General features: G+C 45.6%; 2 long non-coding RNA genes and 1 pseudogene across 2 annotated transcripts; 1 reads left to right on the forward strand and 2 right to left on the reverse strand.

Moving 5' to 3' along the window:
* The first annotated feature begins 387 nt into the window (after positions 1-387).
* LOC147999987 (uncharacterized) lies at positions 388-18,460 on the forward strand. The gene is made up of 2 exons (XR_015641081.1): positions 388-664; positions 16,043-18,460. It is a non-coding gene; the product is annotated as an uncharacterized LOC147999987 (long non-coding RNA).
* On the reverse strand, positions 7,743-12,298 carry LOC147999988 (uncharacterized; annotated as a pseudogene).
* Positions 18,461-22,295: 3,835 nt separating the features above from the next.
* On the reverse strand, positions 22,296-26,665 carry LOC134482809 (uncharacterized). Its single transcript, XR_015641082.1, has 2 exons — positions 26,309-26,665; positions 22,296-23,301 (listed from the first exon to the last, which is right to left on the reverse strand). It is a non-coding gene; the product is annotated as an uncharacterized LOC134482809 (long non-coding RNA).
* Positions 26,666-27,692: the final 1,027 nt, after the last annotated feature.

A 27,692-nucleotide genomic window follows, 5' to 3' on the forward strand; every position in this document is an offset into this window, starting at 1 on the left:
CTCATTCTCTCAGAGATCATCCCCAGCATCCCCAGGATCCCAGCATCCCAGCATCCCAGCATCCCCTGCATCCCAGCATCCCCAGGATCCCAGCATCCCCAGGATCCCAGCATCCCCAGGATCCCAGCATCCCAGCATTCCAAGCATCCCTAGCATCCCAGCATTCCCTGTATCCTGGCATCCCCAGCATCCCAGTGTAGAGGGCCGCTATAACATTTGCCACCACAAGATGGCGCTGGCTTCCACTGCGCCCCACGTGGAAGGCCAGGATAGCTTCCGCCATTAGAAGATGGCGCTGGCCTCCGCCGCGCCAGCCGACTTCCTTTCAGGAAGTTAACTGTGTGCGCATGTGCAAGAGTGCCTTCATGCCAGGTCTTTGCCCACTCCGGGGCGTGCCTAATGAGATCATGGGTAAGCGACAAAGGTGTGGATGTGCCGCGCTAGGGTGTATATAAGCCGCGCCATGCGGGCGTGTGGGGCTTCTCCTTAAGACTGAATAAAAGTTTTGGCTGCAGCAAGGATTCGTATGTCCCCGCGTGTTTTCTTGCTGGCGAGGTCGAGCGTGGGACATTTGGTGCCGAGTACCCGGGACAAACACCTCATCATCGCCGGCGCCAAGGGGAGCCTCCGTTCACGGAAAGGGTCCAAAAGCTGCGAGACACGGGTGAGACTGAGAGACAATGTTTAGCCTTGATCTGTTCCACCTCACTCTTTTGCTAGATGCGGCGGATTTGGGAGCCCTCAGGTTTTTTCTATTGGCCTTTGAGTTTCTAGCTACCACCAGATGGCGTCAGAGGTCGCATGGGAGCCGCACAGTTGTAACAGCAAAGCGGAGAGCGTTGGGGGAAGGGCAAGGCGGCATGTCAGAAACAGAGTTGGATAAAAAAATTAAAGAGCTCAAGGAAAAATAACAAGAAGACAGTCCCCTCCAATGTGGAGGCAAAAGATTGGGGAAAAAAACACCCCGGGAGAGAAAAAGGGAGGAGATAAAAGGAACACAGTATTTTGGGAGAAAAACTTTGTCTTTGTGCTTGTAAAAGGTGTGATTAGGCTCTGGAAGCTTTGCAGAGTCATACTGATTAGACTTGATAGAGGCAGACCGCCTGAAAATTTATTCAGGAGAATCAAACAAAAGGACATCTCAATGCCCATGCACAGCTTGATGGAGTTAATGTAATTGGGTTGTGAGTGGAAATACTCAGGACTGTGTTTCACTTCCATACCATTTGTGAATGTCAGTTGTGCTGCTCAGATATCCCGTAATACATCTCAGTATCTTACAGGAATTTGGTTTCAACACGTTGATGGACTAGTCCAGGAATTGAGACAATCCATCGTCCATATCGACTCCACTCGAGTGGATAGTCACCGTGAACACCATCTGGTTTTTTCCCTCTTTGTCTATTGTCTGTCCTTGGTGCACCAGGATGTCCCCATGTCTGTCAGTTTATGTCTGTGGTTCTTGCTTCTCGTTGTTTAAATGTTTTATGTTTCATGTTCAAAAGAAAAAATGGTAAAAACTTTATCTGCTGGTCGTTCACACCCTGACTTGGTTTTAACTCGCTTCAAAAAAGGAACAAATGAATAAAAAACAGTTTCAATCAGGCCTTTAGAGCCCTGCACCTGCAGCCAGGAGTCTAGGTTAGCTGGAGAAGCTGCCCAGAGGCTAAGCGTCTGCACGAGCTGATCTTAAAGGCACCAGCAGCTTCTCAGCTTCTCTGGTACAAGAGCTGATAGCTGTTTCTCTTAGAGAAATCCCTGACTTATTATTAGACTCAACAGGTGACAAGGTGCTTCTCTTAAAATCATAGCTAAAACGGTAAAAATGGTGTTTGGTCTAGATATTAAAAATATGTGTGGCCACTTCAATTTCGTTTCTGATTGGTTTTAAATGTATAAATATGCTCTACATGCCTTGGTTATGGACTATTGGCTTTTAAGTTATTGGATATCGTTAAAAAGGTATAATATTGGTAACAGAAAGTTGACATAAAGCTGATAATTTGGATAAAGTCATTCTAGACAACATGTGACATGAGCCAACCTAGGGAAAGAGGTCTAAATTGAGATAATATTTTTATGGAACTCTTATCCTAGAAACCAGGCTTCTAAAAGAATTTAGGACAATGTCTCCTTGTTGAGGTACTGGAGACCGCACCATCATGCGTTGATATGTAGGAATTGGCAGTCAAACTTTGTAACATGAAGGATAGACTTGGTGTCTTGGAGACTAGATTTTGGAGACTAGATTGTTTGTTGGAGATTGAGTTTTGCTTTCCAAAGTTGTGGTTTGCCCTGAAGTTATCTGTATTTTAATGCTAATTCCACTGCCCCAAGGACAGCCGCCTAGTCAGTACTCAGAACTCAGGTGACCTTGTGGTTGTGCTCTGGTGTTACAAGGAGAACTTAAGAATTTGATTAAGGATTGCCAGTGTTACATTGACTAACTCAAACTTATTTATAAGTGAGGAAAAATCAAACAGGTAGAGATTGTTATAGGATTTACAAAGGATTGATGAGGTTTTAGAACTTGTGAGAGCATTACAGCCAGTTTCCTTACTCCAACTGCCATTTCAAGACAAATTTAGAGGATTGATTTTATGCAATTTGTTTATGTCATAGCAATTGTGAGTTTTCATGAGCTTGCTTATAATTTTAGAGTGCCCATGAAGTGATATCATTAAAAATTTTACAAAAGAATGGCTAATAGCCTTATATTATGTAATTTTGTTTCTTCTTCAATGTAAGAAGTTAGAACTTTGAATCTTTCAGTGTATATGCAAATTTTTACTACAAATCTTTGCTCTCAAAATGAGCTTTAATATTTGGGGAGTAGCTGTTACACTACTCCAGAAAAGAATATTTGAAACTAATTTTAAGCTTCTAAGGATATGTTAATTGCCAAAATACCTCACCTTACCAGAGGACTTAAGCCTTTGTTATCCTCATTGGAGATAAAGCTTCGGTTGTGTTAATACAGAATTGTAGGCTAGAGTCATGGAAGTATTTTAAAAAGAAACCTGGTGAAACATAACCTTATTCCAAACAGCAATCAAATTGGTTATTACAAAATACTGATATTTGGCCTATTACATATACAAATTTTTCAAGCAAAATTGATAATTTTACTCTTTGCATGCTTTTGTACTTCCTGTATATTTGTGCATGCAACCCATAGGAAATGCACTTACTGTATCTATAGGTGGTTCATCTAGTGAAAAGGCTACATGTATGATTGGATCACTTGTTTATTCTCTTGAGCTTCCCCTGCTTCAACACAGATTATTAAATTACGTGCTGTAGCCACTGTTTTTAAAATGTTAAAAAATCAAGCTTTCAATTCATATACTGATAGCCAGTGTGTGGCTTGTGGTTTCACAATTGATTAAAAGTTTTCCTCTTTTTTTTTAGATACTACTAACCCTTAAATTTTACAATTAGTTAATGCCTTATTGGAGACAAGTTTTCTACATGAAATCAGTGAGTGATGATTTCAGTGTGAATGTCTGACAACTCACTGTCCTTTCAGTGCTCTGGCTCAGACAACTAAACAAAACCATAGACCCAGCTGTTTGAAAATGGTAATGGAGTTGATAACACACCCTCACCAAAAGAGGAAGACTCCATTTGCTTACTTTCAACGCCCAGACTGAACCTGCCAACTCAGGGATTTCTAAATAAGGCTAAATCTGGACCTTGTTTATAGGATTCGGCATTTCTAATTAATGCTTAAAACTTGTGAGGTGCTGGAGAGATGGCTTAGTGGTTAAGAGCACTAAGCACTGTTCCTTTGTAGGCCATTTGGGAACTCAAACTAGATTGCCTGGACCCCTTAATGAGGGAGGACAATGATACTAGACAGTTTATATCTTAATAAATAAAAAGGGGGAGTTATATCCCTGTATGCTATGTATGCTATACAATTATTTAATAATACTCCTTTTATTTCCAATTTTAAAATTTGGATGCCAAAGTTTATGGCACCCTACAACTAGGCATACTTCTGCCTAGGTGAAATAGAAAGATCCACATATTGACATGATCCTGTCCAGATATTTTATATGGGGAAGAGGGAATGTTTGTGTTTTTTCTACAGGATGCTACAAGAATATGCCAGCTGCCAGAGGTGGTTGGTGAGACTTGCTGATCCTGGTTACATGAAGATTCAGCTCTCCTGGTTCGGGTCCCTAGAGTCATTCCTGCCCTGAGAGGAAGATGGAAGATTCCCCCTCATCTTTTGTCATCACAGAGATTTTGGCGTTTCTGCAGTCAGTGTTACCGCTGCGTGTTCCCGTCCCACTGTGGCCTACGCTCAGACCCTCTGTGCACTGCTGCTTGATGGAGAAGACTGGACTCCAGCTGTTACCCCTGCCCCCCTCATTAATGCCACCTGCGCAAAGCTGCTGTGGACTGGGGAACTCTGCCCTGGTTGTGCAGATCTCAGACATGGTTCCATTGTCTGCTGGTTGTTCCAGAGAAAAATGACTGATCCTGAACTGTCCTGGAAAAGACCTTGTTACTTTCGCTGCTATTGTAGCAGCCATTACTGCTGCAGACATTGTGTCTGCAGTGTCTGGAGTTATCCTCCCCCAATCTATTGTTAGACAAGCACAGTTGGTGAACTTTCTGGAGTAGTTGCTAACAATTGGGAACTCTAAATGTTATTATAGGAGCGGCTTGACTACGGCCCTTGGTGGTAACAGCTGAGGAGGACCAAATGAGGTGCCCACTACTTATCGGGAGTGGCTCTGTTTGGTGCAGCCCTATGCTGTGGATTAGTGTTCATGCTATGGTTGGTTTGCAAACTCAGATCTCAACAGAAACGTGACAAGGCCGTTATCACTCAAGCACTTGTGGCCATTGTACAAGGGGCTCCCCTGGAATTTGGTTATCTATCTTCAAAAATTAGTCGGTATCGGAGTTCTCTGCTCTTGCACCCCATGGATCTGTGGATCCATTGCACTGGGATGAGAGAGACTCTCTCTCGGTATCTGAGTTCTCTGCTCTTGCACCCCATGGATCTGTGGATCCATTGCACTGGGATGAGAGAGACTCAATGATCCTTTGATCAGCCCTTCCACATCGCTGAGGTTTCCTCATTGCACGCGATAGGGTGATCATGACTGTTATAAAATAATATAAATTATAAGGGGGAGATGTAGAGGGCCGCAATAACATTCGCCACCACTAGATGGCGCTGGCTTCCACTGCACCCCACGTGGAAGGCCGAGCTAGACAAGATGGCGCTGGCCTCCGCTGCGCCAGCCGACTTCCTTTCAGGAAGTTAACTGTGTGTGCATGTGCAAGAGTGCCTTCGTGCCAGGTCTTTGCCCACTCCAGGGCGTGCCTAATGAGATCATGGGTAAGCAACCAATCAGGTGTGGATGCGCCGCGCTAGGGTGTTTATAAGCCGCGCCATGCAGGCGCAAGGGGCCTCTCCTTAAGATTAAAATAAAAGTTTTGCTATAGCAAGGACTCTTATGTCCCCGTGTGTTTTCTTGCCGGCAAGAGGTCGCGTGTGGGACACATTTTTATTTCCTGGTTTATGGTCCTAAGAAGAAACTAATGGGATTTTTAGGAGCAAACTCTGCATGAACACCCACCTGCAATCAGCCTTCCCAACAATCTTAGTATAATTCAGATCTGGAGTATGAACCCCAGGTCCCAGGCTTGGAATCCCTAGTAGATGGACAGTAACACACAAAGTCACACTTGTGTTCCTGTACTGGGGAGCTGCTGACACTCTCTGACCCAGATGTAAGACAGCAGAGACACAGTGAGGTGCACAAAGCCATCCATTCTGCCCCATGGTGGCTGGGGACCACGCCTTGCTCCATTCCCATCTGCCTTCTCCTCCTTGTCTCCCATTTTGATTCCTTTCAGATTGTTATTAAGAACTCCTTTGATGAAGAAGTTATACACACACACACACACTCTCACACACACATACACTCATACACACACACACTCACACACTCATACACATTCACACACACACTCACACTCACACACACTCACAGACATACACCACAAACACACTCACACACACACACACACACAGATGCATGCATACACATGTATTCACATCTTTAATTACATAACCTTTTCGGGCACATCATTGTTCGTGAATTTTAAAAACCCAAAGAATTCAGGGCCTTCATTTTATACTTCAGAAAGAAAAAGCGATTTGTTTGAATATAAGTTGAACTACTTTAGAATTTTCATCAAGTTCGACATTTAAAGTATTTCATGGTTTATCTTTTTTTTTTTAAACGGGGTCTTGCTTTGTAGTCCAACATGACTGGAACTCGAAGTCTTCTCACACCAGCCTCCAATTGCTAGATAACAGGTGTGTTCACCACACCCAGACTGTTCAATAATTAAAAAAATATATATACTAGAAGTAATAAAAGTCAGTGTCCGCCCGGTGTGTGCCATATGCTTCGGGCATATTTATAATGAAGGTTGGTGCTGACTGAATGTTTGGTGTGCACCGTATTCTCTGTTTGACAAATGTTCACAACAGCCCCGCTGTTACTAGGTAAGGAGGTAGAGACAGAGAGTTAGCCAGTGTCACTCAGCATGTTGTGATATCACGAGGTGTCACCATTGTCATTAGCTATCAACCTAACATCCTAGGAGACAGGGAGCTGGATGCCCTGGAACTGGAGTCACAGCTGTTTGTGAGCTGCTCTGTGGGTGCAAGGAATTGAACCCAGGTCCTTTGCAAGAACGACAAGTGTTCTTAACTGCTGAGCCAGCCCTCAATGTTTTTTTTTAACCTTGGTTGTAAGAGCACTGTAGCCTTTTCTTCATGGTAAGACTGCCTGGGAACATGATCTTAGCTGGAGGGGTGCTACTGTGTCTCTAGGGAGCTGGAGCAGTGTCCTCCTAAGCCAGCTTTGCAGGGAGACCTTTTAGATGTTTGGAAAAAGCTAAATGGTGACAAAGATGCTGTGGTCAAGGAGCTTGCTCAGAAGTAAATCATGAACAGATTAGGGAAAGAAAACTGTCAAGACCAGAGCAAAACCAACACTAGTGAAAGGCCCAAGATGCTGGGGATGCTGGGGTTGCAGGGGATTCTGGGGATGCTGGGGATACAGGGGTGCTGGGGTGCTGGGATGCTGGGGATGCCTGGACGCAGGGGATGCTGGGGATGCTGGGATGTCCCATGCGCGACCTCGCCAGCAAGAAAACACACAGGGACATACGAATCCTTGCTGCAGCCAAAATTTTTATTCAATCTTAAGGAGAAGCCCCGCGCACCCGCATAGCGCGGGTTATAAACACCCTAGCGCAGCGCATCCACACCTGATTGGTCGCTTACCCATGATCTCATTAGGCACGCCCTGGAGTGGGCAAAGACCTGGCACGAAGGCACTCTTGCACATGCACACACAGTTAACTTCCTGAAAGGAAGTCGGCTGGTGCAGCGGAGGCCAGCGCCATCTTGTCTAGCTCGGCCTTCCTCGTGGGGCGCAGTGGAAGCCAGCGCCATCTAGTGGTGGCGAATGTTATTGCGGTCCTCTACATCTCCCCCTTATAATTTATATTATTTTATAACAGTCATGATCACCCTATCGCGTGCAATGAGGAAACCTCAGCGATGTGGAAGGGCTGATCAAAGGAACATTGAGTCTCTCTCATCCCAGTGCAATGGATCCACAGATCCATGGGGTGCAAGAGCAGAGAACTCCGATACCGACTAATTTTTGAAGATAGATAACCAAATTCCAGGGGAGGCCCCTTGTACAATGGCCACAAGTGCTTGAGTGATAACGGCCTTGTCACGTTTCTGTTGAGATCTGAGTTTGCAAACCAACCATAGCATGAACACTAATCCACAGCATAGGGCTGCACCAAACAGAGCCACTCCCGATAAGTAGTGGGCACCTCATTTGGTCCTCCTCAGCTGTTACCACCAAGGGCCGTAGTCAAGCCGCTCCTATAATAACATTTAGAGTTCCCAATTGTTAGCAACTACTCCAGAAAGTTCACCAACTGTGCTTGTCTAACAATAGATTGGGGGAGGATAACTCCAGACACTGCAGACACAATGTCTGCAGCAGTAATGGCTGCTACAATAGCAGCGAAAGTAACAAGATCTTTCCCAGGACAGTTCAGGATCAGCCATTCTTTTCTGGAACAACCAGCAGGCAATGGAACCATGTCTGAGATCTGCATAACCAGGACAGAGTTCCCCAGTCCACAGCAGCTTTATGTAGGTGGCATTCCTGTGAAGCTATAGACTGCAAGATGACAACACCAGTTAAGGCAGCAAGAGTCACCAGGGGAATGAGGGGGGCAGCAATGTCTGGAGTCCAGTCTTCTCCAGAAAGCAGCAGTGCACAGAGGGTCAGAGAGCAGGCCACAGTGGGACGGGACACATGCAGCGGTAACACTGACTGCAGCAACGCCAAAATCTCTGTGATGACAAAAGGTGAGGGGGAATCTTCCATCCTCCTCTCAGGGCAGAGGAATGACTCCAGGCACCCGAACCACGAGAGCTGAATCTTTATGCAACCAGGATCAGCAAGTCTCAGCAACCACTCAGGCAGCTGGCACACTCTTGTAGCATCCCGTAGAAAAAACACAAACATTCCCTCTTCCCCATATAAAATATCTGGACAGGATCATGTCAATATGTGGATCTTTCTATTTCACCTAGGCAGAAGTATGCCTAGTTGTAGGATGCCATAAACTTTGGCATCCAAATTTTAAAATTGAAATAAAAGGAGCATTATTTAGCATACAGGGATAACTCCCCCTTTTTATTTATTAAGATATAGTGAAGATATTATTTATTAAGGTAAGTCCTCGAGGATTAAATTGAGGACACTGAGCACTTCTATTTATAAATTGACTTGTATACCAAATTATTGTCTCCAGCATTATTGTTTTGGATATATAAAGAATGAGATTTTTTGACTAATTGTTCCTATGTAAGGCCTACAATCTGTCTGGTATCATTGTCCTCCCTTGTTAAGGAGCCCAGGCAATCCAGTTTGAGTTCTTAAATGGCCTATTAAGGAACAGTACTTAGTGCTCTCTAACCACTAAGCCATTTCTCTAGCACCTCACAAACTTTATTTACCTAAACATAAGCATTAATTAGAAATGTCAAATCCTGTAAATATTGTCTAGTTTCAGTTGTACTAGAAATCCCTGAGCTGGCAGGGCGAGGCTGAGAATTTAAAGTAAGCAAACGGAGTCTTTTTCTTTTCATATCAACTCTGTTACCATTTTCAAAGTTAGGTATGAGCCTAAGGTTTAATTTAGTTGTCTGAGCCAGAGCACTGAAAGGAGAGTGAGTTGTCAGACATTCACTCTGAAATCACTCAATGATTTTAAGTAGAAAACCTGTCTCTAATAAAGCATTAAGTAATTGAAATCAATTGTAAACCACAAGCCACACATTGGCTATCAGTATGTGAATTGAAAGCTTGATTTTTTAACATTTTAAAAACAGTGGTATAGCATGTAATTTAATAATCTGTGTTGAAGCAATAGAAACTCAAGAGAATAAACAAGTGATCCAATCATACATGTAGCCTTTTCATTAGATGAACCACCTATAAATACACTAAGCGCATTTCCTATGGGTTGTATGCACAAATATACAGGAAGTACAAAGGCATGTAAAGAGTAAAATTATCAATTTTGCCTGAAAAATTTGTATATGTAATAGGCCAAATATCAGTATTTTGTAATAACCAATTAACTGTTGTTTGGAATAAGGTATGTTTTACCAGGTTTCTTTTTAAAATACTTCCATGACTCTAGCCTACAATTTTGTACTAATACGACAAAAGCTTTATCTCCAATGAGGATAACAAAGGCTTAAGTCCTCTGGTAAGGTGAGGTATTTTGGCAATTAACATATCCTTAGAAGCTTAAAATTAGTTTCAAATATTCTTTTCTGGAGTAGTGTAACAGCTACTCCCCAAATATTAAAGCTCATTTTGAGCGCAAAGGTTTGTAGTAAAATTTTCCATATACACTGAAAGATTCAAGGTTCTAACTTCTTACATTGAAGAAGCAACAAAATTACATAATATAAGGCTGTTAGCCATTCTTAATGATATCACTTTATGGGCTCTCTAAAATTATAAGCAAGCTCACAAAATGAAAACTCAAAATCAATCCTCTAAATCTATCTTGAAATGGCACTTGGAGTAAGCAAACTGGCTGTAATGTTCTCACAAGTTCCAAAACCTCATCAATCTTTCATAAATCTTGTAACAATCTCTACCTGTTTGATTTTTTCTTAATTAAAAATAAGTTTGAGTTAGTCAATGTAACATTGGCAATCCTTAATCACAATCCTTAAATTCTCCTTGTAACACCAGAGCACAACCACAACTTTGGGAAGTCACCTGAGTTCTGAGCACTGACTAGGCAGCTGTTCTTGGGGCAGTGGAATTAGCATCAAAATACAGATAGCTTCAGGGCAAACCACAACTTTGGAAAGCAGAACTCGACCTCCAACAATCTAGGACAAAGTTTGACTGTCAATTCCTACATATGAACGCACGATGGTGTAGTCTCCAATACCTCAACAAAGAGACATTGTCCTAAATTCTTTTAGAAGCCTGGTTTCTAGGATAAGAATTCCATAAAAATATTATCTCAGTTTAGACCTGTTTCCCTAGGTTGGCTCATGCCACATGTTGTCTAGAATGACTTTATCCAAATTATCAGTTTTATGTCAACTTTCTGTTACCAATATTATACCTTTTTAACCATTTCCAATAACTAAAAAGCCAACAATCCATGACCAAGGCATGTAGAGAATATTTACACATTAAAAACCAATGAGAAACAAAATTGAAGTGGCTACACATATCTTTAATATTTAGACCAAACACCATTTTTACCTTTTTAGCTATGATTTTAAGAGAAGCACCTTGTCACCTGTTGAGTCTAATAATCAGCTCATGCAGATGCTCACCCCTGGGCAGCTTCTCCAGCTGACCTATGTTCCTAGCTACAGGTGCAGGGCTCTAAAGGCCTGATTGAAACTGTTTTTTATTCATTTGTTCCTTTTTTGAAGCGAGTTAAAACCAAGTCAGGGTGTGAACGACCAGCAGATAAAGTTTTTACCATTTTTTCTTTTGAACATGAAACATAAAACATTTAAACAACGAGAAGCAAGAACCACAGACATAAACTGACAGACATGGGGACATCCTGGTGCACCAAGGACAGACAATAGACAAAGAGGGAAAAAACCAGATGGTGTTCACGGTGACTATCCACTTGAGTGGAGTCGATATGGACGATGGATTGTCTCAATTCCTGGACTAGTCCATCAACGTGTTGAAACCAAATTCCTGTAAGATACTGAGATGTATTACGGGATATCTGAGCAGCACAACTGACATTCACAAATGGTATGGAAGTGAAACACAGTCCTGAGTATTTCCACTCACAACCCAATTACATTAACTCCATCAAGCTGTGCATGGGCATTAAGATGTCCTTTTGTTTGATTCTCCTGAATAAATTTTCAGGTGGTCTGCCTCTATCAAGCCTAATCAGTATGACTCTGCAAAGCTTATAGAGCCTGATCACACCTTTTACCAGCACAAAGACAAAATTTTTCTCCCAAAATACTGTGTTCCTTTTATCTCCTTTTCTTTTCGTTTTTTCTTTAGAGACCTTTTCTCCCTCCGACATACTTTCTTGTTGTTCTGTAAGGACCCTCTGACCTGTCCTAACGGCTGTAACGGCTTCCCACACAAAGAAAAAAATAAACAAAATTACCAGCCTTGCCCACAAAGGATCCATAACTTTTGGTTTCTTCACAGTGGCTCTCCACCTAGGCCCATATCTTTCTTCTTCATAGCGAGCTGCCTCATCTTCTAAATCCTCTTCCTCAGAGGAGCCAAGCTCGTCTGTTTCTGAACTATCAAGCCCCAAAGCCTCTAACTCCTTTACTGGATAAAGGCTTTTTTTCGGGGTTTTCTCCTCCTTTCCCTGTTTATTTAATTTAATCTTAGCAGGGAGGCCCCCTTTTTTATTCAGGGTACCCTTTTTATTCGGGGCCCCCGTTTTTGCAGGGTCCCTCCCTCAGTAGCTGAGGTGGCCACTGTCCCCGGGACGTCCTTTCCCCGCTCTATCACCTCTGACGGTGGTAAGAGGGGCCTGGTGCTTGAGATCGATCAGTATCATTTTTTCGTTGCAACCTTTCACTATGCTCTGTTTCTGACATGCTTTCCTGAATTTCGTCCAGGGCCTCTTGGCCTGCCGCTATTATAGGACGAAAAATGTCTTTACCTAATCAATCCTTAACCATCTGCCAAATTCCTAACGTTCCCGGCCTCAGACTATCATGTAATAGAGGCCTCAACAGCACTCTCAGCAGAAGGAGAAAGATACGATAGGTCAAGACCAAACAATTCAGAAATCATCATGTCTCTCGGAGCTTACCTCAATTCCTATAGCTTCTGGACCCTTTCCGTGAACGGAGGCCCCCCTTGGCTCCGGCGATGGTGTGGCTTTTTTCTCCAGTTTCGGCACCAAATATCCCCGCACGACCTCTCGCTGGCAAGAAAACACGCGGGGACATAAGAGTCCTTGCTATAGCAAAACTTTTATTCAATCTTAAGGAGAGGCCCCGCGCGCCCGCATAGCGCGGCTTATAAACACCCTAGCGCAGCGCATCCACACCTGATTGGTTGCTTACCCATGATCTCATTAGGCATGCCCTGGAGTGGGCAAAGACCTGGCACGAAGGCACTCTTGCACATGCGCACACAGTTAACTTCCTGAAAGGAAGTCGGCTGGCGCGGCGGAGGCCAGCGCCATCTTGTCTAGCTCGGCCTTCCACGTGGGGCGCAGTGGAAGCCAGCGCCATCTAGTGGTGGCGAATGTTATTGCGGCCCTCTACAAAAACGCTTACTTCAGAGATCCCAGATCTCAATGTCAGAACTGAAACTTCTGGAAGAGAGGGTGGGAGCGCTCTCCAGGATCCAGGCTCAGGTAAGGACTTTCTGAACCACACTCTTCTCATCCAGGAAATAAAACTTTCAGTGAACAAGCAGGACTTCATAATATTAAAAGGCTTCTGTACGAAAAGGAAACCGTCAATTAATTGAAGAAATCACCTACAGAATTCGAGAAAAATCTTTGCAGGTTCACCTGTGACAGGACTACTTATGATGTCCAAGGAACTCAAAAACTAAACACCAAGGGAAGCAGCAACTCAATTGAAAGTGGGCCGTGCAACTGAGTAGAGACTCTCAGAAGAGGAAATTCGAGTAGCGAAGAATTACGTTTTGCGGCGTTCACTGTCTTTAGCCATCAGGGAGGTGCAAATTGAAGCTACTTTCCAATTCTGTTAGCAGGGGTGTGGACAATGAGGGATCAGCGTGCACTGTTAGTGGGAATGCCAAGTGGAGTGGCCACTAGAAACACGACTATCATATGACCTAGCTTTACCTTTCCTAGACATACACCTAACGGTCTCATCTGCTATCTGTGTGCATAGCTAAGCTATTCCCAATAGCTAGGATGAGTAAAGAGCCCACAGACACATCTACTAAAGCATCCAGAGTGAAAAGTGTGCTACATATACACAATGGAATATTATGCAGCTGTAAACAAAAATGGAGTTTGCAGGTAAATGGATAGAACTGGAAAAACATACCAAGATAACCCAGAACCAGTGTAATGCTTCGAGCTTTTCTATGCCCATCCCAGTTCCCGGAATAGTGAAATGGAGGCTCATATTTATTCATAATGCTTTTGCCCTTTGGATAGACTTTTTCCCCAACTAGCTCTTAACTTATATTAACCCGTTTATTCTATTCTATGTCTGCCATCTGGCTAGTTTCCTCAGTTTCATACGTCAGATTTCCTCGGCGTCTGAGTGGTGAATTACCTGGCCCGACTCCTTCCCAGAATTCCTCTCTTTCCGGAAGTCCCACCTCCTATTCTCTCCTGCCTTACTATAGGCTGCTCAGCTCTTTATTGACAGATGATGCTCTTACCCAGTGCACAAGAGATTATCCCTACAAACCAGAAAGGCAAATGTTTTATGTTCTCATTTATATGTAAATCTTAAAATCATGTCTTTAGATTTGAGTGTTGAATTCGGGATACCTACAGAATCCAGGAAACTAGAAGGGGGAATAAAGATCTTAAGACAGTGGATTCATAAAACACGGGAGGCATGAAAGCGGAAGGCTTCGAGGAGAGAGGGATAGGACGCAAGATAGAGGATGGGGTTGGGAGACAGGGACTAACACCAAGAATATTTGAAAAGGCCATAGGGAAACCTACTATTTTTCAAGGTGTGAGTGTGTGTGTGTGTGTGTGTGTGTGTGTGTGTGTGTGTGTGTGTAACTGGAATTACCCTACATAGAGGATTATGCATATCCCAGAAGCCATGGGTTGTCTGGTCAGTGGAAGCAAGCAGGAGGGAAAATGGAAGTAGCAAGTCCTGTTCTCCCCAGGGTGATTCAGTTGCTTCTGTGGTCTCCACATCCTACTGGGACTCTGGAATGGACCCCTTCCCCACTAACCTACAGTCCTCACTGCCCCTGAGGGCTGCCAGTGAAACCACACCACCACCACCGCTGACAACCCCTAGGAGAGTACAGTCATTACCACCAAGGGTGTGCCCCATAGGATGCTGGAAACACAGGGTCCTGTTTTCCCCCAGTGGATCTGCATGCACACAATAACAGAAAGTACCCAGTGTGGAAAGGCTTGACTGCCATGTTTCAGGACGCCAGGGAAGGTTTCAGGGGCCACTCCCATCCATCCGCGCAACGTAGTTGAGTTGTACAGGCTACTCGATGTGCGTGTGGGCATATTAGGAGGAGGGTCCAGACATAGCTGTGGGAGTCACAGATGATGACCAGGGGGGCCACACTGAGACAGATCTCTCAAGGTGCCTCCCGTTCTTAGTCACTGGTCCCCTGGGAAGCTCAAGTTCTCCAGCCCTGACTGAGGTTTTAATCACCCTAAAGCCCCTGGCTCTGAATCTTGTGCTGGGCTCGGTCTTGCCCAGTCCCTGGTCTTCCTGGTGACAGCTGTACATGTGAAGTGTGTGGCCTTCACCTCGTTAAACAGTCCCTGTTATCTATCGGTATTCATAGACTGATATTCTGCACTAAGAGGAACACAAAAACTACCTAGATGTACATACAGTGTATTTTCCCGGGAGTTGAATGTTACAGGTCAAAAATCTCCTTTTTACATTTTTTTTAAAGTTTGTTTTTAAAGACTCAAATGCTTTGTAAACGATTACTCAAGAAAACAAAAATATAAAGCAATCCATGTATGCAGAATGTGTTTATGATCTGAATCTATCCTGGTTCACAGGTGACTTGCTTTCACACTGACAGTTACACACGAGATTCGAACCTTCAGATAGTGAGGCTCCTTCGTGAGCCTCATGAATTCAGCTCAAAACGTTTTGTACATTTGATATTTATCTGTTTTCTTTCTTCCCTTTTTCTTTTGTTTTTCTAAGAATGACTCCTTATCTATCCCAAGCAGGTCTTGAACTAGCAATCTCTTTCTCTCTCTCTCTCTGTCTCCCCCCCCCAACCCCCACACCACTATTTTGCTATCCAAATAGTTAAGAGTAACTCTGGGAATGAATATAGAGATGGATTTTTTTTCTCCTTTCACAGATGAACAAGGATAAAGGAATGTCGCACATTACACAATGGGACTGAGCAACATATGTAAATTAGGTGTGCTTGAATCAGACCTTGTGGATACTTACCTGTGACTCCTAGCTTTGGCCACCCCTACCTATATAAGGTTTTTTTTGTTTTTGTTTTTTTCTTTTTTCTTTTTTTCGGAGCTGGGGACCGAACCCAGGGCCTTGCGCTTGCTAGGCAAGCGCTCTACCACTGAGCTAAATCCCCAACCCCCCTATATAAGGTTTTATGTTTACAGAAATCACTTTGATTAACAGTCTCTGGCTCTCTTTGGTTTATCCCCAAGAGAATCACTTAAAATCAATCCAGCTGGTAAACACAACAGGTTTGAGTCCCATTATATCTGCTCGTTTCCTTTGTAGAGCCGTGTGGAATTACCGTAGATGGCGGTTATGGTAGCACCTGGGGAACCATCCACTGCTGATGCGTCTGCAGTAACTAAGACACCTTGCAAGGACATGGAAAGGAGGAAGCTTTTTCTCTTCGCACTTGCTCTTGCTGTCCCTGGCAAGTCCATTCCCTCACTGGCATTGAAGCCTACTCCTTCAGGATTCAATGGCTACTGAAGGCCAGCTGAGACATCTAACCTTGTGGACTGAGCAACTACCGGATGCCTGAACTTTCTTTCCTTAGACAACCATTGTTAGACTAGCTGGAGCAGAACCTGTGTCACTCCAATAGGTCATATATGTATATATATATGGATCTATACAGCGCTGTGACAGAACTGTGGCATCACTGTGACATTGCTGTGACATCACTGTGACAACATTGTGACATCACCATGACATCACTGTGGAATCACTGACATCATTGTTGAATCACTATGACATCATTGTGGAATCACTATGACATCACTGTAACATCACTGTGGCATCACAGTGAACTGACCTGTACACAGTCTGTATTACCCAGCATCCTCTTGTCTCTTTCACAGGCTCCTGCATGCATGTGCTGTAAGTAAATTCACGCAGGCAAACATGTACGCCCCTATGATAATTATTTTTAAGTTTTTAAAGCTGCTGGCATCAGATGCCTTCCTTTAATCCCAACACCCAGGAAGCAGAGGCCGGAGGATCTCTGTATCTGAAGCCAGCCTGGTCTACAGACTAAGTTCCAGGCTTACACACTGAAACCATCAAACCAAACCAAACCAAACCAAGCTACTGATAAGGGGGTGGAGCATAAAAATCACCACTAGAACCAGGCCTGTAGAGATCAAGGTGCGAAATCCTGCAGGTAGAATGTCAATGCACTTCATTTAAGCACAGCAACAGAAGAACTCGTTCCTTTAGGCTTATGGAGGAAATAACTCGGAGCCATGAGACGCTGGAATCAGAAAATTATGTAAACTCTGAAAGGATTTACTCAGTTAAAAACGCTTAGGCATAAATTGGAAATGAAAATTATATTCCTACATAAGATAGACACCTTGTATTTATCGCAATGCCTTAACTGTCTATCCTGACACATGGGCATAATTTAATATCATTTTTGATAATTATCACTTGAGCATCTAGCTATACAAATGCTTTCGAAATGGGTACTTCAGTCCAATCTCTGTCAACGTTATTTTTCAACAGTAACATAACCAAAACAAACAACTTTCATAGGGATAAGTAGCAGAGAAAAGCACTGTGAAAATGATCCACTTAGATAAAGCACTTGACGCCAGGCATGGTGGCTTACATCTCGAATTCCTGCACTTAGAGACTGAAGCAGGGGGATCCCTGAGAGTTCAAAACCAGTGTAAGTTACGCAGCAGGTTTCTGGCCAGCTTGGGATTGAATTATTATTATTGTTGTTTTAAAGACATTTGCCACTTCTTGGTAGTAAGAGTTAAACTTGACAAGTGTTGCTGTCTTGGCCACTACTTATTACAAACCACTATGTCTATGGTAGGGTTTCTGTTTGATGTCTACCGAGAAAGCAGCGCTCTTGAAACAACTACAGACCACATGGGGCCAGCAGACAGGCACCTGAGTGCTCTCTTCCCACCGCTGAGCTGAGCGCTCCAGTCACAGACTCTTAGCCTTTCCTCGTGAGGAGAGAAAGCAGAGGCTAGGAGAGCCCTTGGTACTTGTGCTGATGCATTTGCATAAGGCAACTAGGGTGAGTGGGCGGTCTAAATAGAATCCCTGCTAGCCCCTTTCCCGGACTGAGACAGGCCTCCTCAGAATTCGCTCTGGCTGAATGGAGCTAACTATCTCTCAGGACTGGTTCTCTTGGGGGACAGCCAACACGCAGTAATGTAATAGAAGCAGGATGCGATGTCTGGACCCCTTCTGCTTGGCTGAGACATCCCTGGCAAGCCTTCTGCTTAGGGTAACACACATCACAGCCCAGCATGGCCTTCTGTGTGTTCCCGAGTGACTCATTCAAGCGCCCCGCACCCCCCCCCCCATCTCTAATAATTACTCCTACTAAGCCACCTAGTGGGAGGTCTGCTTGCCACAGCGATGCAGAATAAAGATTACAAGGCATTTCTCACATTGAATACTTAATGTTCATGGACAGATATGAAAGTGTTAGAGCACTCTTAATTTGTTTTCCTCTCAAAGGTATAAAGACTATGCAAAGTACAAAGTAATGGGAAACACTAATAAAATAACAAACCCATTCTTCTATATATTTTTATTTTATGAAGCTGTTTAATTTGTATTATTTTAGGAAGAATTGCTAACTTGGCAGGTAGCACCTTTTTTTTCCTGTTTTTATTTTTTTTTGTCCTGTAATTTTTCAGTCATTTAATATTAAAGAGACTTTACAGGTTTATTTTATGACTATCTGACTTTTTTTCGAGGATTTTACAGAACCCCTGTAGTTAAATGTTTTTGGTTAATTTCTCTTTGTCCTTTCATCTCCGGGCCCTGATGCACTTTTGAATTTAAAAAAAAATTTTTTTTTTAATTGGGTGTGTGCGTGTTGTGTGTATGGGGTATGGCAGAGACCAGAAGACAACTTTGTGGTGTTGGTTCTTTCCTTCCACCTTTGCACGGGTTCCGGGATGGAACGCAGGGCTTCAGGTTTGAGTCATTTTACCTGTGGAGCCCCCCGCCCTCAGGCACTTTCAAAGAACAGGAAATGGAAACCCAGCCCTTACAATCCCTAGGCTATCTCTGTACACCAGCTTTCTACCTCGCAATGTGGCGGACTTCACTTCCGTGGCAGTGGTTCACAAAGGGTGCTCCCTGGAGCCCCGCATATTCTTGACAACCACAGCAACCCTGAGCTTGAGGTCTTTGGCTGGGGTTTCCATTCAAGCTCAAGTTGAAGGACCCTGTTCCGCGTACAACAGGGCAGTGGAGACAGAAAGGAATCTATTTGCGGGACGAGGAACCAGACACGAATCGAATGGTCTCCGCACGCCCTCTGCTGGCTTCCACGAGCAGAGGCAAGACCTGCCGTTTAATTTATGATGTATAACTGCTGTGTTGAATTTCTCACTTTGTCTTTTTTCTGGTGAAGGTGTTGCTGTAGAGTTTGGGGTCAGGGTTTGTTGTCTGAGACAAAGTCTTCCCAGGGTGGTGTGGCGGTCACGTGGCTGACGCAGTCAGGCAGCAGAGGTTGCCTTGGTGACCGATCCACAGGCACGGAAATGAAATAAGTCAAAGGCTCCAGCAATAGCCAGGCCGACGGAGCTCAAGGCATTAATATTCTCCAGCAGGAGTGGTGACGATCACAGGGCTCTTATCTGAAATTCTGGCCATTACTGCCGCCTACCCCTCAGCTACAGGTGTTCTTGGGGGTCTAGAATTTGGGAAGTAGAAAGCTTCGGAGGGTGGGCGTACAGTCATGTAACTTGTGTGCATCCTCACCCACGCTGGAATGTTCCGTAGCACAGCTGCTTTTGAGTCACCCATGCTCCTGTGGGTCACCCCTCACCTCTGCATCTGTAGAACCCCAATGTTATGATTTGTATATGCTTGGCCCAGGGAGTGGCACTATTAGGAGGTGTGGCCTTGTTGGAGTAGGTGTGTCACTGCGGGTGTGGGCTTTAAGACCCTCACCCTAGCTGCCTGGAAGCCAGTACTCTGCTAGCAGCCCTCAGATGAAGATGTAGAACTCTCAGCTCCTCCTGCACCATGCCTGCCTGGATGCTGCCATGCTCCCGCCTTGATGATAATGGACTGAACCTCTGAACCTGTAAGTCAGCCCTGATGAAATGTCCTTATAAGAGTTGCCTTGGTCATAATGTCTGTTCACAGCAGTAAAACCCTAATTAAGATACCCAATAAACTCACGGGGTCACCAAGAAAGACTTAGGTAGAATAATTTCTTTACTCTGTTAGAGTCCTGTTTAGGGAGAGTAGATATTTCTTCATTTCTCCCCAGGAAAAGTTACATACCCCAGGTTAGTCCCAGCATATAATCCTCCTGTCTCAACTTTCTAATACTAGGATTACAGATGGGTTATCCCAGCTCCTTTAGTCTGTTTTGTTTGGATTTTTCTCAGCATCAGAGTAGAAGGAACTGAGTTTGAACCCGCGGTTGAAACTGTTCTCTGGGGATCAGCTGGGAATCCATAGCTGTGCAGATAGGGTCTGCATTTGCACTTTTGTTCTGAATAAAGGGGTCTGACTGCAATGCTCAAACTCTTTGCCACCAGTACCAATATGTAATTACATCAGGAAAGACATAATGAAGAAAACCCACTTCCCCCCGAGATGCTTTAAACCTGTCATTTCACCCCCTCTTACGGGCGCAGTTTCTCACAGGAAAAGATCCATGAGAAAGTTTCCAGTACAGATTCTGTGAAAACACCGGAGGCAGTCCAGGGACATCTGAGTGTCAACCACGCGTCGCACATGCCCATCACTAGAGCATGAGGGACTTTTCCAAGACCTGAAAATGCTATAGGAATTAGCCCCATTGTCGTAATCAGACCATCTGTGTTGTCCATATTTACCACGAGAACTTTCCCTCCCAATTTGTGTAACTTTCTCAGCAACCGGGGTCTGAAAGGAAAGACCTGTGTGTCTCTGCGGATAAGCCACGCCGTACAGAAGCGTTTGAGGGTCGTAACCTAGTTAAATCCTATGCTTGACTAGTACCATTGTTTGCAAAACAGTGGGAGTTTGAGATGGTGATACAATAGCAGCTGCCAGACCAAAATAGTTGCTCCGCTCCGGTGCTTTATCTACTGAAGTCTTATTTTATTGGCAAAACGTGTAATTACCCAATACCACCTGAACAGCACAAATCTGCTTATACACCTGTAGCAGTTTGAATACGCTTGGCCCAAAGGGAAGTGGCACTATTAGGAGGTGTGGCCTTATTGGAGAAGGTGGCTTTGGGGTCCCATCTATAGTCTTAAGTCTGGCTAGTGTGATCCAGACCAGCTCTAGGCTGCCCTTCTGATCCAAATTTAGAACTCCCGACTTCAGCACCACATCTGCCTGCATGATGCCGTATTCCCATCATGATGGAAATGGACTGAACCTCTGAAACTGTAAGTCAGCCCCAATTAAATGTTGTCCTTTATAAGAGTTCTCTTCACAGCAATGGAAACAGTAAAGTAGAGAGTAAATGAGAAATAAGGACAGGACTGAGCCGAATGTTAATGAGGAGCGGCCAGCTGTGTGTAGCAGATAAGAATGAAATGCTCAGGGAACAAAACAATCACAGGAGGTTGAAGGAGGGAGGAACCTGGGAGGAAAGAGGAGGGGGGAGGGAAAAGGGGTGACAGGATCAGGTATTGGAAGGGACAGGAGAGAAGGACAGAGGTTCAGGAAATTGAATAGAAACATGTAGCAGTGGGGGATGGGGAACGGGGACAGCCACTAGAACGTTCCAGACTCCAGGGAAGCAAGAGGCTCCCAGGACCCAACGGTGGTGACTTTAGCAGAAATATGCCACGAAGGGGAGATAGAACCTGCAGAGACCACCTACAGTAGAGATAGGCACAGCCCCCAGTTGAGGGATGGGGCCACCCACCCATCTCGAAATTATTAACCCAGAAATACACCTGTCCAAAGGAAAGACAAGGACAAAAAATTGGAGCAGAGACTAAAGGAAAGGCCATCCAGAGACCGCCCCACCTAGGGATCCATCCCATCTGCAGACACCAAACCCAGACACTACTGCTGATGCCAAGGAGCGCTTGCTGACAGGAGCCTGGTATGGCTGTCCCCTGAGAGGATCTCCCAGCACCTGACCAATACAGATGCAGATACTGAGCCTGGGGACCCCCATGGAAGAGCTAAGGGAAGGACTGAAGGAGCTGAAGGGGATGCAACCCCATAGGAAGAATAATGTTGGCTGGCCAGACCACCTAGAGTTCCCAGGGACTAAGCCATGGCTCCAGCTACATTGTAGCAGAGGATGACCTTATCTGACACCAACGGGAGGGGAGGCCCTTGGTCGTATGGAGGTTTGTTGCCCCAGCATAGGGGGATGCTAGGCAGTGAGATGGGAGTGGGTGGGTAGAGAAACAACCTCACAGAGGCAAAGGGAAGGGGTAAGAGGGGGATACCATTTGAAATGTAAATGAATAAAATGATTTTTTTTAAAAGAATGAAGTACTATGTTATGATGTTGAAAAGCTCTCTGGGAGAACTTTCCCTCGGGATGGAGACCCTCTAACTCTAAAGACCAGACCGAGACACCACAGGATGCAATCAGCAAGAGGATTTGGTTTATTGTCGGGATACACAGGCACAGGCACCTGTGGGCGCTTCAGTCACTCGGGGGACTGGCGCGCCCCACGGAACCAAGGATGGGCTTTTATAGGATTTTGGGGAGCAGAAGCAAGCATACAGAAGCAGATGCATGGTTACAGGGATATAATTGGTGGATTCTAATATGGCAAGGGTTTAGCCCGGGAGCAAGTTTCCTAGCTACCTTCTTGAAACATAACGGCTGACTCGGCCCCCCAAGGGTTCAGCCCGGGGGCAAGTTTCTTAGCTACCTTTCTGGAACATAACAACTGACTCAGCCCCCCACCAGGGTGTGGGACCTCTCCCGGGGCTTTTTTTTCATTGTCAGGTGCTCAACCGAAGTCGTCCTGTTGCCAGGCCTTCAACCAAACACATCCTGCTTGGCAGCCGCTGTGTACTCAGTGTTCTAACCTTTTTCTGAACCAGTCATCTTAAGTACAGCCTTGCAAAATGGCGTTACTGCTGCTAAGCTGGGGTCTTTCATTCCCCCATTTTTTTTGTTAACTTTGAGTGAAATCTTTCACTCGACTTGGTCAAGAAATTTCTGTCTGGTGGGGGCTTATTCCCCCACTGACTCTAGGCCACAAAAGGGCTAGGAGGAGCCACGTAGGAGTTTTAACTTTAAGGGGTTTGGAGTGCGCTGAACTCTCCATGTCTGGGGTGTAGTGTTGTGATTAGTCAATTCCTCAGACCGGACTGCCTTGACGTGTGGTGTGTGGATCTAAGCCGAGACTCCGTCTACCTTTAGGGCGGTCGGGGTAGTCAGGAGGACGGTGTAGGGTCCTTTTCACCGTGGCTCGAGATTCTTGGTCTGGTGTCTGTGCACCCACACGGTGTCTCCAATCTGGAACGGGTGTGGCACCACCGGATGTTCAAGCTTGTCCTGGTAAGCAGCGGCCAAAGGTCTCCAGACGTCTCTCTGCACAATCTGTAGGGCCTGTAAATGGGCCCTCAGAGAAGGGCTGTCAGCAAAATCAGCAATGTTTGAATCAAAGAAATGGACAAATGGGGGTGGTGTTCCATATATTATTTTAAAAGGAGTTAGACCATGGGGGCCCGGGGTATTCCGGGCCCGATATAGAACTAGGGGAAGGAGGGCCACCCAATCCTTTGAGCCAGTTGCAAGCGTAAGTTTGGATAAAGTCTCCTTAATTGTTCTATTCATGCGTTCTACCTGACCTGAACTCTGGGGTCTATAGGCACAATGTAATTTCCAATCAATCCCCAGTAATTTGGCCACCAACTGACTTACTTGGGAGACGAAAGCGGGCCCGTTGTCCGACCCCAACACTTGAGGCATGTCATACCTGGGAAAGATTTCCTCGAGGAGCTTCTTGGTGACCATTTTTGTAGTCTCGTGTTTTGTGGGGAAGGCTTCGACCCATCTTGAGAAGGTGTCTATAAACACTAGGAGATACTTGTATCCATATATACCTGGTTTAATTTTAGTAAAATCAATTTCCCAATGGATGTCGGGACGGTGTCCCCTAGGACGAACTCCTTGTCCAATCATGGTCTTTCCCGGGTTAACCTGAGCGCACGCTTTGTAACTCTCAGTTACCTTTTGTATCGCTTTGTCCCGATTTAAAAAAAAAAAAAAAAACACAGATTTATCTCTTCCCGATCTAGTAAGGTTTTTATCTTCTTAAACCCCAAATGGGTTAATTTATGTAAAAAGGAGATCAATTTAAAAGTCATTTTTATTGGCATAACTGTCTTTCCTTTGTAGACCCACTGTTTTAGTTGAGGGTGGTAGATGGCCCCCATTTTTTTTTCTAGGAGCTCTATGTCCTCATGGGCATAAACCCAACTGGTTTGTCCCACTGGTGGGGGCGTGGGTTGGTCTGGGCTATTTAAGGTCAAGATTTGTTTGCTCATGGCTGCTTCTCGCGCCGTGGCATCGGCCAGCCGGTTTCTTCGTGCCTCTGGGTTGTGCCCTTTTTGGTGTCCTGGACAATGTATAATACTCAGTCTTTTGGGCAAGAATAGGGCTTCTAAGAGGGCCAGAATTTTAGCCATATCTTTACCCTCAGATGTGAGCAGCCCCCGCCTCCGGTAGATCTCCCCGTGGATGTGTACCGTGGCAAAGGCATAACGGCTGTCTGTATATATATTTAGCCTCTTACCTTTTGTCATCTTGAGCGCCTGAGTCAAGGCGATGAGTTTAGCCCGTTGTGCGGAGGTACCAGCAGGCAGGGCTTTCGCCCAAATCACTTTGTCCTCCATAGTGACCGCAGCTCCAGCCTTTCGCTCTCCCTCTGCCAAGAAGCTGCTGCCATCTGTGTACCATGTGTGGTCAGCATTCTGAAGAGGCTGGTCCGATAGGTCCGGCCTGGTTCTATGTACTTCTGCGAGGATTTGTAGTCAGTCATGTTGTTCTGTCTCCTCTGGTAGAGGAAGCAAGGTGGCAGGATTGAGGGCGACTACGGGCCCAAACTGAACCCGTTCTGCATCCAGTAACAAGGCTTGGTAGTGGGTCATGTGGGAATTAGAGAGCCAGCGGTCTGGGGGCTGTTTTACCAAGGCCTCCACTGCGTGGGGTGTTAGGATGGTGAGTGGCTGTCCCAAAGTCAATTTTCCAGCATCCTTGATCAGGACAACAATAGTAGCCACCATCCTTAGGCACGGTGGCCAGCCGGAGGCCACAGGGTCCAATTTCTTAGACAGGTAGGCCACAGGGCGTTTCCAGGGTCCCAACCTTTGTGTTAGGACCCCTTTAGCATACCCCTGTTTCTCATCGATGAACAGTTACTGAGCAAATTGTAAGGGTTTGGAACAGTCGGATGAATATCTTCTATCCTCTTGTTGACTTTTCTCAAGTCTTGTATTGGCCTATAATCTCCAGTGCCGGGTTTCTTAACAGGCAGAAGAGGCGTATTCTAAGGCGACCGGCAGGGGACTAGGATGCCTTGATCCAGAAGCCTCATAATGTGAGGCCTTATACCTTGATAAGCTTCATGTGACAGGGGGTATTGTTTTATGGAGACTGGAGTTGTAATTAAGGGGGGCTGTTGGAGCGCCAACCCCATCCCACCAGTCTCTGTCCAAGCCAGTGTCCTGTCCCGGTTCATAGGGTTAGAACTTGAAGGGGAGTTCCGTGGGGGCCAGCTATTTGGGCCCCTCCTTCCTCAAAATGAATTTGTGCTTTTAGTTTGGTGAGCAGGTCACGGCCCAGCAGAGGGTACGGGCAGTCCGGAACATGTAAGAAGGAATGGGTCACCTTACCAGTAGCCAGCTGAACCCGGCGGTCCGTAGTCCATCGGTATTGTTTCTCACCAGTAGCTCTTTGTACCCAGGCCGTCCGGTCGCTGAGTTGTCCTGAAGCTTGAGTGAGGACTGAATGCTGGGCTCCTGTGTCTATCAGGAAAGCAACCGGCTGCCCCCCAACTTTAAGCGTTACCCTGGGCTCAGGGGGGGCTCCTGGCCCTGACCTCCCTAATCTTTATCTAGAGCCAAGAGGGAGGTTCGTGGTCGAGGCTTTCGGGGTCCGCCAGGCTTCTTGGGGCACTCTCTGGCCCAGTGCCCTTTCTCTTTGTAATAGGCACATTGATCTTTATCCAGCTTTAGCCCCTTTCGAGCTCCCCCCTATCTCCCTTCCTTTCTTGGCCCTGAACTACGGCGGCCAAGATTCGACTCAATTTTCTCTCTTATTAAAAATCTTTTTAGCTTCTTTAAGTAAATCCTGTAATGTATAGCCCTGCAAATTTTTTAACCTCTGTAACTTAGTCCTGATATCTGGAGCAGCCTGCCAGATGAAGGACATAGAGACACTCGTCATTTGTCCTGGGTCATCTGGGTCATAGGGAGTGTATATACGGTAGGCCTCCTTAAGTCTCTCTAGAAAGGCGGAGGGAGTTTCCCCTGCTTCCTGTAATACCTGTTTTACCTGAGCCAAATTAGTAGGGCATCGTATAGCCCCTCAGAGACCCGCTAGAAGCAACTGGCGATAAAGGCGTAGGTGTCCCTTACCTTCAGCTGTATTAAAATCCCAGTTTGGTCCTCAGGCAGCTGGGTGGGACGCCCATCATCTCCCAGAACATGCTTTCTGGCCTCTAGGAACACTCTTTGTTTTGTTTTTTTTTTTCTGAGGTTAAGAGGGCCTGTAAGAGCTGTTGGCAGTCATCCCAAGTAGGCTGGTGGGTAAGTAAAACAGATTCTATTAGGTCGGTGAGTGTCACCGGATCTTTGGAGAAAGAAGGGTTGTGTTGTTTCCAATTGTAAATGTCAGCTGCTGAAAACGGCCAGTATTGGGTCTGGCCACCGGTTCCCTGTCTAAGTGGGAAAGCCTGGGAGGTTGAATCTGGCATCACCTCGCGCTTATTGTGCAACCTCCCTGCGACAGGGGAGAAACCCTTATCAGACTGTGGCCCGGCAACTGATCTGGCCGGCGGCTCTGCCTCCTCCATTTCAGCCGGGCCTGTCAGAGAGAAGATCTATGAGAGGGGAGTTTGGGTCTGCCGGGAGGACAGGTTTCTTAAGACGTGGCCGGCAGACCGGGCGGGGCCGAGGGGACAGGCTGGGGGTTGAGGGGAGGCCAATTCGGGTCCACGAAGGGTTCCGCCCGGGGGGGGGGGTTTAAGGCGAGACTCTCTCAAGTGATAATATAAGAAACCTGGTCAGGATGTCCGTGGACGACCCGATCTTTAACCTGTAAAATAATGATCTTATTAAATGTGCCATTCACTGGCCATCCCGCTCCGAAAGTGGGCCACTCGGATGTGCAGAGAGTCTGTCATTTTCTTTTTTTTTTTTTTTTAACCTCGACGGACTGGTTGTGTGCCCGGTCGTGGACGTCTTTCCAATGATCAAGAGTGAGACTTAGGGGCATTGTTAGGGACTGTCCCATGTTAGTTCTAAGGAAGATTAGGACACAGAGAAAACAAACAACACCAACAGTCAAACAAACAACAGACAGGCGTGCTGCACGGCTTTGGTACCAAACTGAAAGCAAAAAGTCAGATGGAGGTGGCAAAGGTCCGGGGCCCTCTGAAAGCCAAAAATACAGACAGAGTGCCGTTAGTCCGGATCTTTCTCCTCTCTCAGATTGGGCCCCGAAAAGTCGGGCCCCTAACACCCTTGGAACGTCTTCCAGGGCTGCGGGGCGAGAAGTCCGAGCTCGTCAGCTCCTTCTTCGTCCCGCCCAAATTCCAAACAACCTGGCTGAGCGCTCACAGAACAGACCTGGCTGAGCGCTCACAGAACAGACCTGGCTGAGTGCTCACAGAACAGACAGAATAAGGCAGAACGAGACAGAATCAGACAGACAGACAGACAAACAGACGCCGGCCGGCTTACCTCCCAGTGGGTGGTCGGTGGTCCCTGGGTGGAGGATCTCCTTTCCCGGCCAACGCAC

Source organism: Rattus norvegicus, chromosome 17, assembly GCF_021556685.1.
Source record: "Rattus norvegicus strain SHRSP/BbbUtx chromosome 17, alternate assembly SHRSP_T2T, whole genome shotgun sequence".
NCBI lineage: Eukaryota > Metazoa > Chordata > Mammalia > Rodentia > Muridae > Rattus > Rattus norvegicus.